This window comes from Paroedura picta, chromosome 9 (assembly GCF_049243985.1).
Source record: "Paroedura picta isolate Pp20150507F chromosome 9, Ppicta_v3.0, whole genome shotgun sequence".
Lineage (NCBI taxonomy): Eukaryota > Metazoa > Chordata > Lepidosauria > Squamata > Gekkonidae > Paroedura > Paroedura picta.
In genome coordinates this window covers 24259442-24272220 of record NC_135377.1, presented here as the reverse complement: position 1 = coordinate 24272220, position 12779 = coordinate 24259442, and the positions used below count along the sequence as shown (strand labels likewise).

At 43.9% G+C, this 12779-nt stretch overlaps 1 protein-coding gene across 2 annotated transcripts in view; it reads left to right on the top strand.

Moving 5' to 3' along the window:
* Positions 1 to 56: 56 nt before the first annotated feature.
* NECAB1 (N-terminal EF-hand calcium binding protein 1) overlaps positions 57 to 12779 on the top strand; it is a 92595-nt gene continuing 79872 nt past the window's right edge. The window contains exons 1-2 of one of the 2 annotated variants that reach the window (XM_077351943.1): positions 57 to 113; positions 4498 to 4547. The gene's annotated coding sequence lies outside the window, so the exon portion shown is untranslated. The remainder of the gene's footprint in view (positions 114 to 4497; positions 4548 to 12779) is intronic. The other variant, XM_077351945.1, reaches the window with a different exon arrangement.

Below are 12779 nucleotides of genomic sequence, written 5' to 3'. Positions count from 1 at the left end.
GAGCTCCGCGGATGGATGGATGGAGGGACGAGCCGGAGGAGGCGGAGGAGGAGGCGGGAGAGGGGGACGGCGCGGGCGCCGATGTGGCAAGACTCGGCAGCGGCCGGCAGGCGGTGAGAGGAGGCGAAGGGGCGGGGCCAGGCCAGGCCAGAGGCGCGGGAGCCGGGAGGGTGGTCGCTGCCGCGCCTCACGGAGCGCGGCGAGGGGAAGTGGGCGAGGCGCGCGGAAGCAAGCGGCCGCCCCCGGCGTGGCTCCTCTCACGAGCGCACGAAGCAGAAGCATAAACAACACGCTTCGGGACACGCGGAGCAGCTGCCTCACGAATGCCCTTCACGCCCCGCTTTCTGGCGCCCGCAGGCACACAGTCTCCCCCCGCCCTCCTCACACACACACACACACACACACAGGGGCCCTTCCAGGAATCTACACACGCGCGCTCCACCCGCCCCCTCACGAATTTTCCCGCTCACAAGGTGGTTCACGCGAAATCTGGGACGCTTGCTTCACACGTGCCGACGTGTGTGAGTTGAACTGCTTTATGGGGACATGCGGCGCTCAGGTAACCCCGGCAGCCTGGGAATAGTTCCTAAAGAGGCGAGGCAGGCAGATAAATGTGCGGTTGTTGGAACATACTGCGCCTCTAGCGTGTGAGTGAATTTTCTAGGGTGTTCAAAATACAATACATGAATCGTGAGCAAAAACACAATACATGAATCGTGTGAGACTTTGCACATTTACTGCTAAACTGTGTAAATCTAGCTAACTTGTATGGAAAGACTGCAAAAATTTAATAACACAAATGAAATTGGGCTATTCAAGTAGAATCAGAATCATAGAGTTGGAAGGGACCTCTCCCAGCGTCTAGTCCAGCCCCCCCCCCCCGCATAGTGCAAGAACTCATACCCACCTGCCCACCCACAGTGACCCTAATTTCATGCCCCAGTAACCCCCCCCCCACCAAAAATCTCCAGAATCCAGCCTGGGTTGAATGAAATTCACCTACCATCTCACAGTGGCGACCAGCGATTCCCTGGGCCACAAGAGACAAACAGTGGCACAACCCTTCCTGCCCACCCATTCACAATCTGCCTAAGTTCATAAACAAACAAACAAACATAGATTTACTGGAGGTGGCCTAAGATTTTCTCACACTTTGTTAGTGTACTGACATTGGAGAATACTGTAATTCATTTTTTGGCCTATGTGCCACAAACTCCCATGATATACTCATGTAACTAAACTGAGAGGAATATGACTGTCATATCACATGTACATTTTTAAAATTTTATTCATAATTTAATTTATATACCACCATTCTCAGAAATTCTGGCTCATGGCTGTTTACAACATATATAATAAAACAGTAAAACCACAATTCATACAAACATCAAAACCCAATAAAACATCCTTCCTAATATTACATAAATGCCCCAAATGGTGGTTAACCAATTTAATTCTCCCAGACCACTAATGCTGTTGAATCAGAAGTTGGAACAGCTGAGGGTGGAAAACACTTTGGGGTAGTTCCTGTCGGTCTAGCACCTAAACATGGCAACTGGGGGGAGGGGTGTCAATTTCCCCGACTTATGGTTGAGGCCTAGACAGAACCTAGACAGGTACAACAGGGCCTGCAGCTCTTCTGGGAGCTCATTCCACCAGGTAGGGGCCAGGACCGAGAAGGCCCTGGTCCTGGTCAAGGCCAAGCGTGCTTCCCGGGGAACTGGGACCATGAGCAAATTCATACCTTCAGAGTGAAGTGCCCTGCGGGGGGCCTAAGGAAGTAAGTGGTCCCATAGGTAAATATGTTGTGCATAGCACGTCAGAGCCGTTATACACATTGTGTATGAAATCTGTAATTCTTTGTAGAGCTCTTAGATTGCCTAGGGCTGAGCTAGAAACAAACTGATTGTAAGTTCAGCTTACTGTAAAGGTAGAACAATTATCTGAGCTATCAAGACAGAACATCCATTAAAAAACGTAACCTGCCTTTATATTACAGTATGCCTTCGTTGTTTATTGTCTTATTACTGTAGGCCTTACTAGTAAGTTGGCTGGGTCTGGAATGTAGTTGGCAATGACACTTAGGTTAAATTAATACCATCAAAGATTTTCTTGCAGCAAAGGTAGTCTGGGGAACTGAACCGGATAACAGAAGTTTTTCCTCCCTTGTGTTTTTTTCCCATTACAAGTCTTCTATGCTTGAGGATTCTCTCTGCCCTAAGTGCTATAGGCTGTTCTGTTTTTTCCAGTCAAGTACATTAACTTAGGGTGGGGGGGATGAGAGCATTTAGCAGATCCTGCCAACTGTGTATCTCTCAGCAAAACTAAATGGCTCACAATGGAGTTCACATGATGCTTCCTACAGAAGTGGTGAATCAAATTCAAAATTGATTAATGAGGGGAAGGTGTAGGAGTGCTGTATTAGTCATGTTCACTTGGAAGGACGTCCCACTGAAATGAAAAAGACTTCCTTCCAGGTAGACATGCTTAACATTTAACTAATGTATCATTAATTAAATATTGAAGTAGGTAGGACAGGTTTTCTCTATAGCGGTTTCATGCAAGCCTGGGTATTCTTGATGCCCTCAGAAGGGTTTTGCCAATTGGGTGGGAGCTAATTTTCTATATATATTTTAATTTTTTTAAAAAATTATCGTGATATGACCATATATGGCTATGTTGACCCCGACCCCCCCAATGGCCAATGATGGGCCTGGAGGGAGTGGAAAGGGGAGGGGGTCATAAATATCTTGCTGGCTTAGACTCGTTGCACATGGTAGCAACTCGAGTTCAAAGTCTCCTATTAACATTAACTGTGTTAGGGGCGGTGGCAGGGTGTGATGGAATGGCAGATGCCTGCCCTAGCCCTCTTACTGGGCAGTTTATGGCACTGGTTGGGATGGAGCATGATGTCACATCCAGTGAGAGTGTCTGGGTGATGTCATTTCTGGTGACGTGATTTCTGGGGGCATGGCAGGAAGATGTGTCCTGGTGATATCACTTTTGGGGTTTCTTTAAGCCCGAAGAATGTTTCAGGAGTTTCTCAACCACAAAAAGGTTTAGAAAGGCTGAGCTAGGACTTAGCAGGCCAGCTGAAGTAATTTTGCTGCTCTAAGTGGTCCCATTTCATGACAGGCTTTTTCAGCCAAGGTTTTGTGAAATCCTGGGGTAACATCAGGGCTCTCTCAACCTCTCCTACCTCACAGGGTATCTGTTGTGGGGAGAGGAAAGGGAAGGTGACTGTAAGCCACTTTGAGACTCCTTTGGGTAGAGAAAGGCAGCATATAAGAACCAACTCTTCTTCTTTCTTGATGGCCCTGGAAGTTTCCCAAATGGATGGGAATTAATTGAGAAATACCTGGAGTTTTTTTTTCGGGGGGGGGGGGGGGTTGAGAACGGAAGTGGAGCGACTTCAGAGGCGTATAACGCTGTAGAGTCCACCTTCCAAAAAGGCCAGTTATCTCCAGGAGAACTCATCTCTGTCACCTGGAAATTAGTTGTAATCCCACAAGTGAATAAACTATGGAGGAAAATAGTACATAGATTAGAACCATCCATTCTGAGATGAAAATAGAAGAACTGATAATTGATAAGTCTCTGCTGTGATACAGAACCTGAATTCTTTTCTGTAGAGCCAACTGTTATTACAGTGGGCTTGTAGAGTTAGTTAGTCCCTCAGTGTTGAAAGGTGAAAGGGCTGACCCTGGTGAAAAAGAAGGCTGGGTAAAAAATGTGTATATATCTTACTTGAAAAGCAATTATTTCAAACTGGGAGAACTGGATAACTTCATGTGAAAGTGCTGCAGGAGTTGACACATGAAATTGTGAGTCAAGTTGCAGAGACTTTAATATAGTTGCTATTCTGGCATGGTATTATTATTATTATAATACATAAATTACTAACAATGGGCACAATTCCCCAAGTGCAGTTTTTTAATGTATATTAATAGGGATTGTGCTTAGGCAGTACTTGTTTAGTGGGTTGTGCTCAAGAAAGGAAATAATGGTGAATCTGACAACTGCTATTATGTTCTCCATTATGCACAACAGAAAGCTTTAAAGCAGACTGTAAAGAATTAATGAAAATAAAAGGACACAGGTTTTGAAAGAGTGCAAAGTAGGATTGCTTCACATGTTACTGGGCAATTGAGAAGTTTTGTTTATATAGATGAGGAATATAGATGAGGAATGGCAGATTGGCTTATAGGGCTTTAAACTATCAACAGCAAATAAGGGATCTATTCACTTTATTTAGTTGAGTTTTTCCTGTGAAAGAAAGCAAGTAACACTGTCAGTTCATTTGATGCAGAAGTGGGTATGCATACACAGGTTCACACTCGTAGCAATTCACACCTTTTCAAATTTATGGCAAAATAATGAACTAATAATGTATAATAAGCCAGGAGACCAAGTTTCAACCAGCAACTTGTATTTCTCATTAGATAATCTGTTGATTTATCTATCACTAATTTTATCCTCACTATTTGCTGTTTGTAGTTCTGCTGAGGACCAAGCTTGAAGTCTGAAGCAGGATTGAAGCAGGCAAGGTAATTAATTTTATTTATTTATTTTTATTACATTTGTATACCGCCCTCCCCTAAAGCTCCCCTAATTGACCAATGCACAGCTCGATCCCACCAGCCAGATCCAGTCAGTTTACTGAAACTGACCAATAGTGTGCAGTGGCAGGAAGATCCTTTGACTGCTAATGTATATAAATTGGGGTTTTGCAGGGGGTTGTTGGTTCAGTTCAGTACTTCTTATACCATGCTGGGGTCTTAATAAAGAACTCAAATTGCTTTCAGTGTCTCTGTCCACCTCTGAACCCACGGATTTAACACTATTGTAACTTGGTACAATTAGGAGCTTCCCTTGGAAGAAAAGGAACTGGGATGAATCTGTCCCATATCAGCATACAACTATTTCCATAGCCCGTTGTCTGAATATTAATTAGTTTAAAAACCAAACCCAGTGCTTCTCATAAAATAGTAAGTGCATCCCACTGGGCTAGTTATCTTGCTCAAACATAACATGGTTTTCTTTGATTTCACATGTTGTCTTGTGTAGTTAAGAAGCATATTCTTGCTTCCTACATGCTAAAATGTACATGGGCATCTGATGCAATGCATAATCCCTACTGTCCAGTACACCTCTGCCTCCCCTTTGGGTTTTTAATCAGAATTAAATTTTAATTATTGTTTCCTAATTATTTGGTATTTTTGCTTGTATGTTGATAATCTTTATGCCAAGTTCAACTTTGATATAGACATCAATTATTCGAATTCCCATGCGGTTTCTTACCTCGTTTCCCAGTTCTGGTCACCTTGGCAGAGTGACTACCCTCCTCCTTTTGCATCCAGGCTTGGGACCAGCCTTGATGGAGGGGTGCCTGTGGAAGAAAACAAACATCTCTCTCAAGAACAAAGTTTGTCTCTTCCAGACACTAATCCTGCCAATCCTTCTATATGGATCAGAAACATAGACTTTACTAAAACCTGACATAAACTCAAGACCTTCCACATGCAATGCCCGTGGCCGATTCTGGGTGTGTCTCTATGTGATCATAATCTGAATAAGACAATGCAGGCAAAATGTGACAAACAGCCACAAATTAAAGAACAAATCCAAAAGCTCAGACTGCAATGATTTGGCCCTGTCTACAGAATCAGCACCAGCAGACTGTCTCATAAACTCCTCTGGTGAGAATGACCAACTGAATGGAAGATCCAGCGACTGGCGCCAAAGAAACATGGCTGAAGCAGATTGAGGAAGACCTTAGAAACCAGCGATTGACTACCCATATGGCCAAAACTACTGCCACCAAGGGTGGAAACAAGGCAAAAAACCCAGCAGCACTTAGAGCAGCATATTGGCTGAGAGAACAACCTGTTCCACCAATCTCCAGCTAAAGGATAAAAAGAAGAAAAGAAGAAGACATCAATTAACTTTTAAAATGTAAATAATGATCCATGTTTTAAAAATCTATTTATCTCAGTGAAATCACAATACTGTCTCATGTTGATGTAAAACAGTCGTTCTCAACCAGGGGGTCAGGACCTCTTTGGGGGTCTAACAACCCTTTCACAGGGGTCGCGGCAGGGTGAGCAACCAGTTTATATACAATCATGAACAATGGATCTTCACGCCATTGGTCAGTTTTCGTTTAATTTCTGTGAAAGAACACTTGCATAATTTTATGGTTGGGGATCACCACATCATTAGGAACTGGTATTAGGAAGGTTGAGAACCACTGATGTAAAAGATACAACACTAAGCAGAAATAGACACCAGAAGAAAACAAAATTACATAATATATTAGGTGGGGGTAATTTCTTCCTTATCGCTGGGAAAACAGTAAGAAGATAATGGGCCTTACTCCTAGGAAAGTGGCTTTAGGACTGCAGCCAGTATCTCTTGTTTCTTCAGAGAATAACCAGTTGCTCTCATATATCTTTGTTCAAGATCACTCCCCAGACCTTCCTTCAGTACAGTGCTATGCAGAATTACTCCAGTGAAATCTCATTGAAATGTAGTATAATAGGTTTAGAGTAGACTGAAAGGAACCTGCATGAAATTCTACTGCTGTATCAAATATACTCACCATCAGCTTTGAATCAGGCTGTACAAAAAGCACTTCTGTTCTATGCAAATATACACTCCCAGACATTTCAGAAATGCCTTATTTTTAAGGTAATGCTCCCCTCACATGCTGGAATTGAAATACCTGTGACCTTCCTTCAACAAATATTGGCTTCAATCCACCAATATTTTCTGCGGACAGAAAGGAATTCCATCTATGGAGTGAGACCTCCTCACCCATCATTTTGCAGTTCTAAATGACTTCCAAATGCTGGTTCTGGGAGACAGAGGACCACCGGGAAATGTATTGGGGGGAGTCAGAAATCACCCTCCCTGTTGACCACAGTAGTAGATCCCAGAATTAGTGTTCTTAGTTGCTGGATGATGAGGGTTTGCCCCCCCTCCCCGGTATGTGTTTTAAAAAAAAATTTTTTTTTTAATTTTTATATATTATTTAGCTTTCTAATATAATGTTAGGAACCAGTGTCTGGCGATAACAGAACCCTGCCCCAGCTGTCCAAATGAGACCAGCCATGAGCTGGGTTCATTATTGAGAGGAAGGCTGGATCAGGGAGGCATCTAAGACCCAGACAGATTACTCCAGTGTAGCTGAGAACTTGGTTGGGAGCCACGAATAGCAAGGAGGAGTATGGTCAGATAGCTAGGCTGAGCCCAGACTTGGGGAAAGCCAGGTTGGGAAAGGCTAAGAAGCAGTCCTGACTGAGCAACAAGGGGAAAGAACAGAATAGGAATACAGGGAGCAGAGAAAATAGATGATGGCTTCCCTTTCCTTTTATATCCTCCCAGGGAGAGCAGGTGGAAGGGGACTGGGGACTGGATACAGGCCAGATTGGGGGAGGGCAGTGAATCCCATAAAAGGGAAGGCACTACCACTGGCCAAGGAGCTAGCAACAGACTGAGCCTAGTCTGGGGAACAGGAAGACAAGGACCTAGGTGCCAGAATGCCTCCCCTCCCCTTTCCTTTCCAGTTATGAGGCTAGTGGCCAGATGCCCTCTTTGATGATGGGACAGTAGAAAGTAGGGAGACCATCTCTGGTATGGGGGACCCTCACATGTGACCTATGCTGTTTGCGCAGGTGTATTTTTCAAAGCAAATTTTTTTTAAAATGCAGAGAATAAAATTTAAACCCAGTTAATTTCCATTACAAATTCTAAAATGCAGAATCCAAGATAAATTAAGAGCTTTTAACTTTCTTTTGTCAAGAAAGACAATGACTTTCCTGTCAGGTGGTCAGTTTGCAAAGCTACAAAATCCATTCCAAAATGGGCAATAGAGTGTTATCCTTTGACTTCTTAGAAGTGCCCAGTTCCAGTGTTATATGAAATTTCATTTCTGATCTTTATATCCTAAATGCATTTTTGTCCCTTCAGTCTCTCACCCCATCCCTTTTCCGTTTTGTGAGCATAGACTGGAATTGTTCACGCCTCTGCTGCTCCATGCTTTGGGTACTTCCATCAGTTCCAGTCAGTCTTTGGCCTAGCTTATCTCTGCATTAACTTCTCTACCCTTCCCTTAACAGCTGTCACTGCTATCATGTTACTATAAGCTGGGGAAACAGGAACATTTTTTTTCTAGGCCCTGGACAGATGCCATTCCATTCCAGAAGCAGTGAAGCTGCTTAACTGTCTTAGTGTGTGTGTGTGTGGGGGGGGGATCAGCCTTTGATTTCTGCAAGGGTGTTGGATCCTGTTTGGCCTTTTATCCTCTCAGAACTGCTAAATTAAAAATAGTATTTTTCACATAAGGAAAAACATATTTTTCTGTATAAGGACTGTTTGTGCCCTGATACTGTGGCTCAGATGGTAGTGCATTATTATATGATGCATTATTACATGTAAAAAAGGTAAAGGTATCCCCTGTGCAAGCACCGAGTGATGCTTGACCCTTGGGGTGACGCCCTCTAGCGTTTTCATGGCAGACTCAATACGGGGTGGTTTGCCAGTGCCTTCCCCAGTCATTACCGTTTTACCCCCCAGCAAGCTGGGTACTCATTTTACCGACCTCGGAAGGATGGAAGGCTGAGTCAACCTTGAGCCGGCTACTGGGATTGAACACCCAGCCTCAAGGGCAGAGCTTCAGACTGCATTTCTGCTGCCTTACCACTCTGCGCCACAAGAGGCTCTGCATTATTACATGATGAAACTCATTTCTGCAATGATTTTTTTTCATTCTACTCTCCCAGAATAGGCTTAGTGGTAAAATATTAGAAAAGTTGATTCCGTTGTGCCTCAGTGGAATGCCCCATAGAGTCCACCCTCCAAAGCATCCATTTTCTCCAGGGAGCTTATCCCTGTAGTCTGGAGATGAGCTGTAAATCCAGGGGATCCCCAAGTCCCACCTGGAGGCTGGCATCCCTACCCTCATAGCAAGTGGGAAACCATATGCAGTTAAATGTAAGGTTTGAATTGATATAAAATATTTCCAACCCCCTTCCTGTGATCTACTGAGAAATCAGTTTTTGTTGGTCTCTGAGGTCCTTCTGGACTAGCTGTTCTACTGCAGACCAACACAGCTAACCTCTGAAACCATAATTTTCTAAGTTTATTTTAAATGTAATATAATTTGAAATGTGCTGACATATGACTTGAAAAGAACTAGTCTGAGGCTAAACCAGTTTGACTGGTTACACATCTTAGGAAAATTTCAGAGCCATGAAAGATATTATTGTCAGTTCATGTTTAAAGTGTTGACAGATGCTTTAATTGCTTTTCCTTTAACTTGCGGCTGATTAATATTTATTTGTGGATTTAAGTCTGGGTAACTGTGATTGGTACTTCTGCTTTAAATGAGTTGGTTCCATAAAAGATGTCTGAAGAAGAGGTTTTATTTCAGAATGGGAAGTGTATAAGACGACTATAATTAATAATACTATACACATGTTTCATATGCCATTTCATTATTTTTAACTGTCATTTTCCCTTCGTAATTGTTAACGTCTGATGACAGGTTTTATATTTAACTTGTGTTTATATAAATTGCTGTGAAAATTCATTGTAGAAAACTCACTTGGGACTTTAGACCTACATTTAATGGTATAAGATTTTATTTGGAAATTATATTTCAAAGGATGATGCATGGAGGAGGCAGAGAAGGATATATTGATTGCAGTGGTACATGGCAAGCATTGGTGGAATTTTTGAATATCTCAACAGCTTTATATTGCAGGTAGTGGTAGTTCCAGATGTGTAAATATTTTGTAAATCTGCTCAGATATTTTTATAGGTTTAAGACATGTTCTTGCACACTGCTTGCTACTTTCTTCTTTATTCCTAGCATAGACCGACTAGTGACCTTCAAATGTTGTATTAATTCAAAAAGATGATCATGGTTTGGACCGTATCTCCCATTCCATGTCTGGGGCTGTCAAATTTGGAGCATTTACTTTAATGACTTATTTATCTACATTTGTGGGACTAGGAAGCAATCAGACATATTTGCAGAAAACTGGTCATGATTCTGATTCTGCGGGACAGAGGCAGGGCTCAGTAGGCTCTTGGCAATAGCTGTCCATTTAGCAAGTAGGTTGGCCAGAACCCAGATCAGAAATTGGAGGCAAACAACAAAAAATAGTCAAAGATGGCATCTATAACTCCCAAGACATTTCCCAACAGACAATTTGCTTCAATTTGCTCCAGAGCCAGTTTGCTCCAGAGCCAGACTGAGACATTCTGTCCTATAAGTCATGCACATATTCCATACATGTACAGCTCCCAACTGAGGAAAATTCTGGAAAATGGAAAATGGAAGAGGGGAGGAACACACAGTCCTTAAAAAGGCAGTCCCCTGTAGCTGATGTGTATAGCTACAGAGAAAGCAATTCAGGTCCTGGGAACCTGACCTGACTTGTTAAAACTTTTAAAAGCTTAGCTGAAGGAGATGCAGATGAAAGAAAATGATTAGACATATCTGTCTCAGTTAACTGTGCCTGGTAAGATGGTCCTTCATCAGGCATGCAATGGAAGCTGGGGGAGCGGTGCTGTAATTCTCCATACTTCTTTTCCCTTTCACAGGTTTCTAGGGCAAATTACAAATGGCATTGATTGTCTCTTTAGGTTTTATGGATAGACTAGTAATCAAGCCCGCTGTACCTAAAATACAGCGGGCGCTAGGCATGGGAGCCCCCCCTGGCAGTCGCACGGAGCACGGCTGCTGGGGGCTCCCTTGGTCGGCGGCCTGACACGGCGAGGGACGCTTTGCGCCTCTCACCGCATCAGGCCGCTGGCAAAGGAGCAACTGTGAGCCACGCTGTGCGCAGCTCGCAGTTGCTCCAGCAGGGAATCGGAGGGACAAATCAGCAGGCGCTTCGTGCCTGCCGATTGGTCCCTCCAATAGTCCGTCCAGAGGAAGGGGCCAATCGGCACCCTTCCTCACCCCGACACATCCCGCCTCCCAAGGCCTTATCATTTTATGGGCTGTGTTAAGATAGAACATTCTACTTATTTGCCATCTGCCTGACTCCTTGCTGGGCACCCTTTCTGAGGGTAGTCTTGGACTTGCATTGGAGACATCTAGATTGATTGTTCTGGGTGATTTCGGCATTCATGCTGATGGCCCCTTGTCTGGGACAATGTGAGATTTCACACCCTCTTTGGCCACCCTCTTTGGCCACAGGTTACAACAAATCACACATAACAAAGAAATACCTTAGGCTGAATTTTTTGCATTCAGCCATTGGGGGAAGGTCTGGTTTGGGGGCTGCAGGTTCAGCCTGTGCCATGGCTTGACCATGGCCTTCTTAAGGAATGTGTGAATGCGGTACCCACATTCTGCAGAGGCAGCAAGCTGGTTCAGACAGTCCACCCATGGAGACATGAATCCAATTTGATTCCAGAATGCCCTGGGGATTTTAGGATCCCAAACAACAGATCTGTGGGGACCATGATAGGAGCTTTAACTGAGACATTCTACTGACATGAGGCAGACTCTGATGCCTTGGTTTACTATGGTGCTAGGTGATCTGAACAGGGCTAAGAGATGTCTAAAATTGCATTGTCAGAAAGCTCAAATTGCTCATTGGAAGACCTATGAGATGGCAGTGGCTATGAAAGCCTCCTTCTCTGTTATAATTGTATCTGCTAGTCTGTGCACTGCTAAATTGTTTGAGATATTTTGGCACTTGTTTACTCTGAAGTCTGAGTCTTTAAATTGTTGAGAACTGGTGATTAGTTGAGTCATTTTTGTAAAGTGTTTTGCTCTCAAGTACATTCCAATTTGGATGTTGGTTGTAATATAATATAGACTTTGTAAATGTATAGAACAATGCTTGGTTCACTTCTGGACAATTTTTATCCAGTTACTATGATGGATATCAACAAGATCTAGAGGTCTACAAAGGCCCTGAAGTCCATCATGCATCATTCACTGACTTAGGGCCTCTCTCTCCAGTCACTAAAGCAGGAGGTCATGTGTATGGTTGCCAGTTCCCCTCTGGCTACTGTTAGGGGATGGAGGATAGGGTTGCCAACTCCAGGTTGGAACATTTCTGGAGACTTGTAGGTGGAGCTTGGTGAGGTAAGGGACCTCACTGGGGTACAGTGCTAGAGTGTCCAGCCTCCAAATTGTTTCTTTTCTCCAGGGGTATTGATCTCTGTAATCTGGAGATGAGCTGTAATTCCAGGAGATCCCCAAACCCTACCTGGAGGCTAGAATCCGTGCAGTACGTTAAAACCCTTAGAAAAGAAAAACCCTGTCTCCAGTTATTGCCTTGCCTCTAATTTCCTCTTCCTTGGCAAGATGATACAAATAGCAGCGGAAGAACAGGTCTTCCTGGATGACTCATCTGCTCTTTATTCCTTTCAGTATGACTTCAGGCTGGGCTACGGGACAGAGGTGACACTGATGGCTTTGACTGTTTCTGTTTTAGTATAGGGTCATGACTGTTTCCTCTTGTTAGATTTATCACCAACCTTTGGTACTGGGAACCAAGCCATCCTGTTGAGGAGAGGTCCCTAAGGTGGGTCCTATCATGCCTGTCTGCATTTTCCTGCCATTTACCAAGTGCATTTAGAAAGTGGGCAGAACCAGATGGGGCTTTTGATTGGCCACTGGGGATCTGATTAAGGTTGAGCGCTTTTGGCTTGTTTCGGCTGCTTTGGTGATCACCGACATCTGAAGCGGAGCGTGGGAGGCCAGCACCGTGGCACGGAGAGGAGGGGTGGTGGCGATGCGCTGGCTGGTG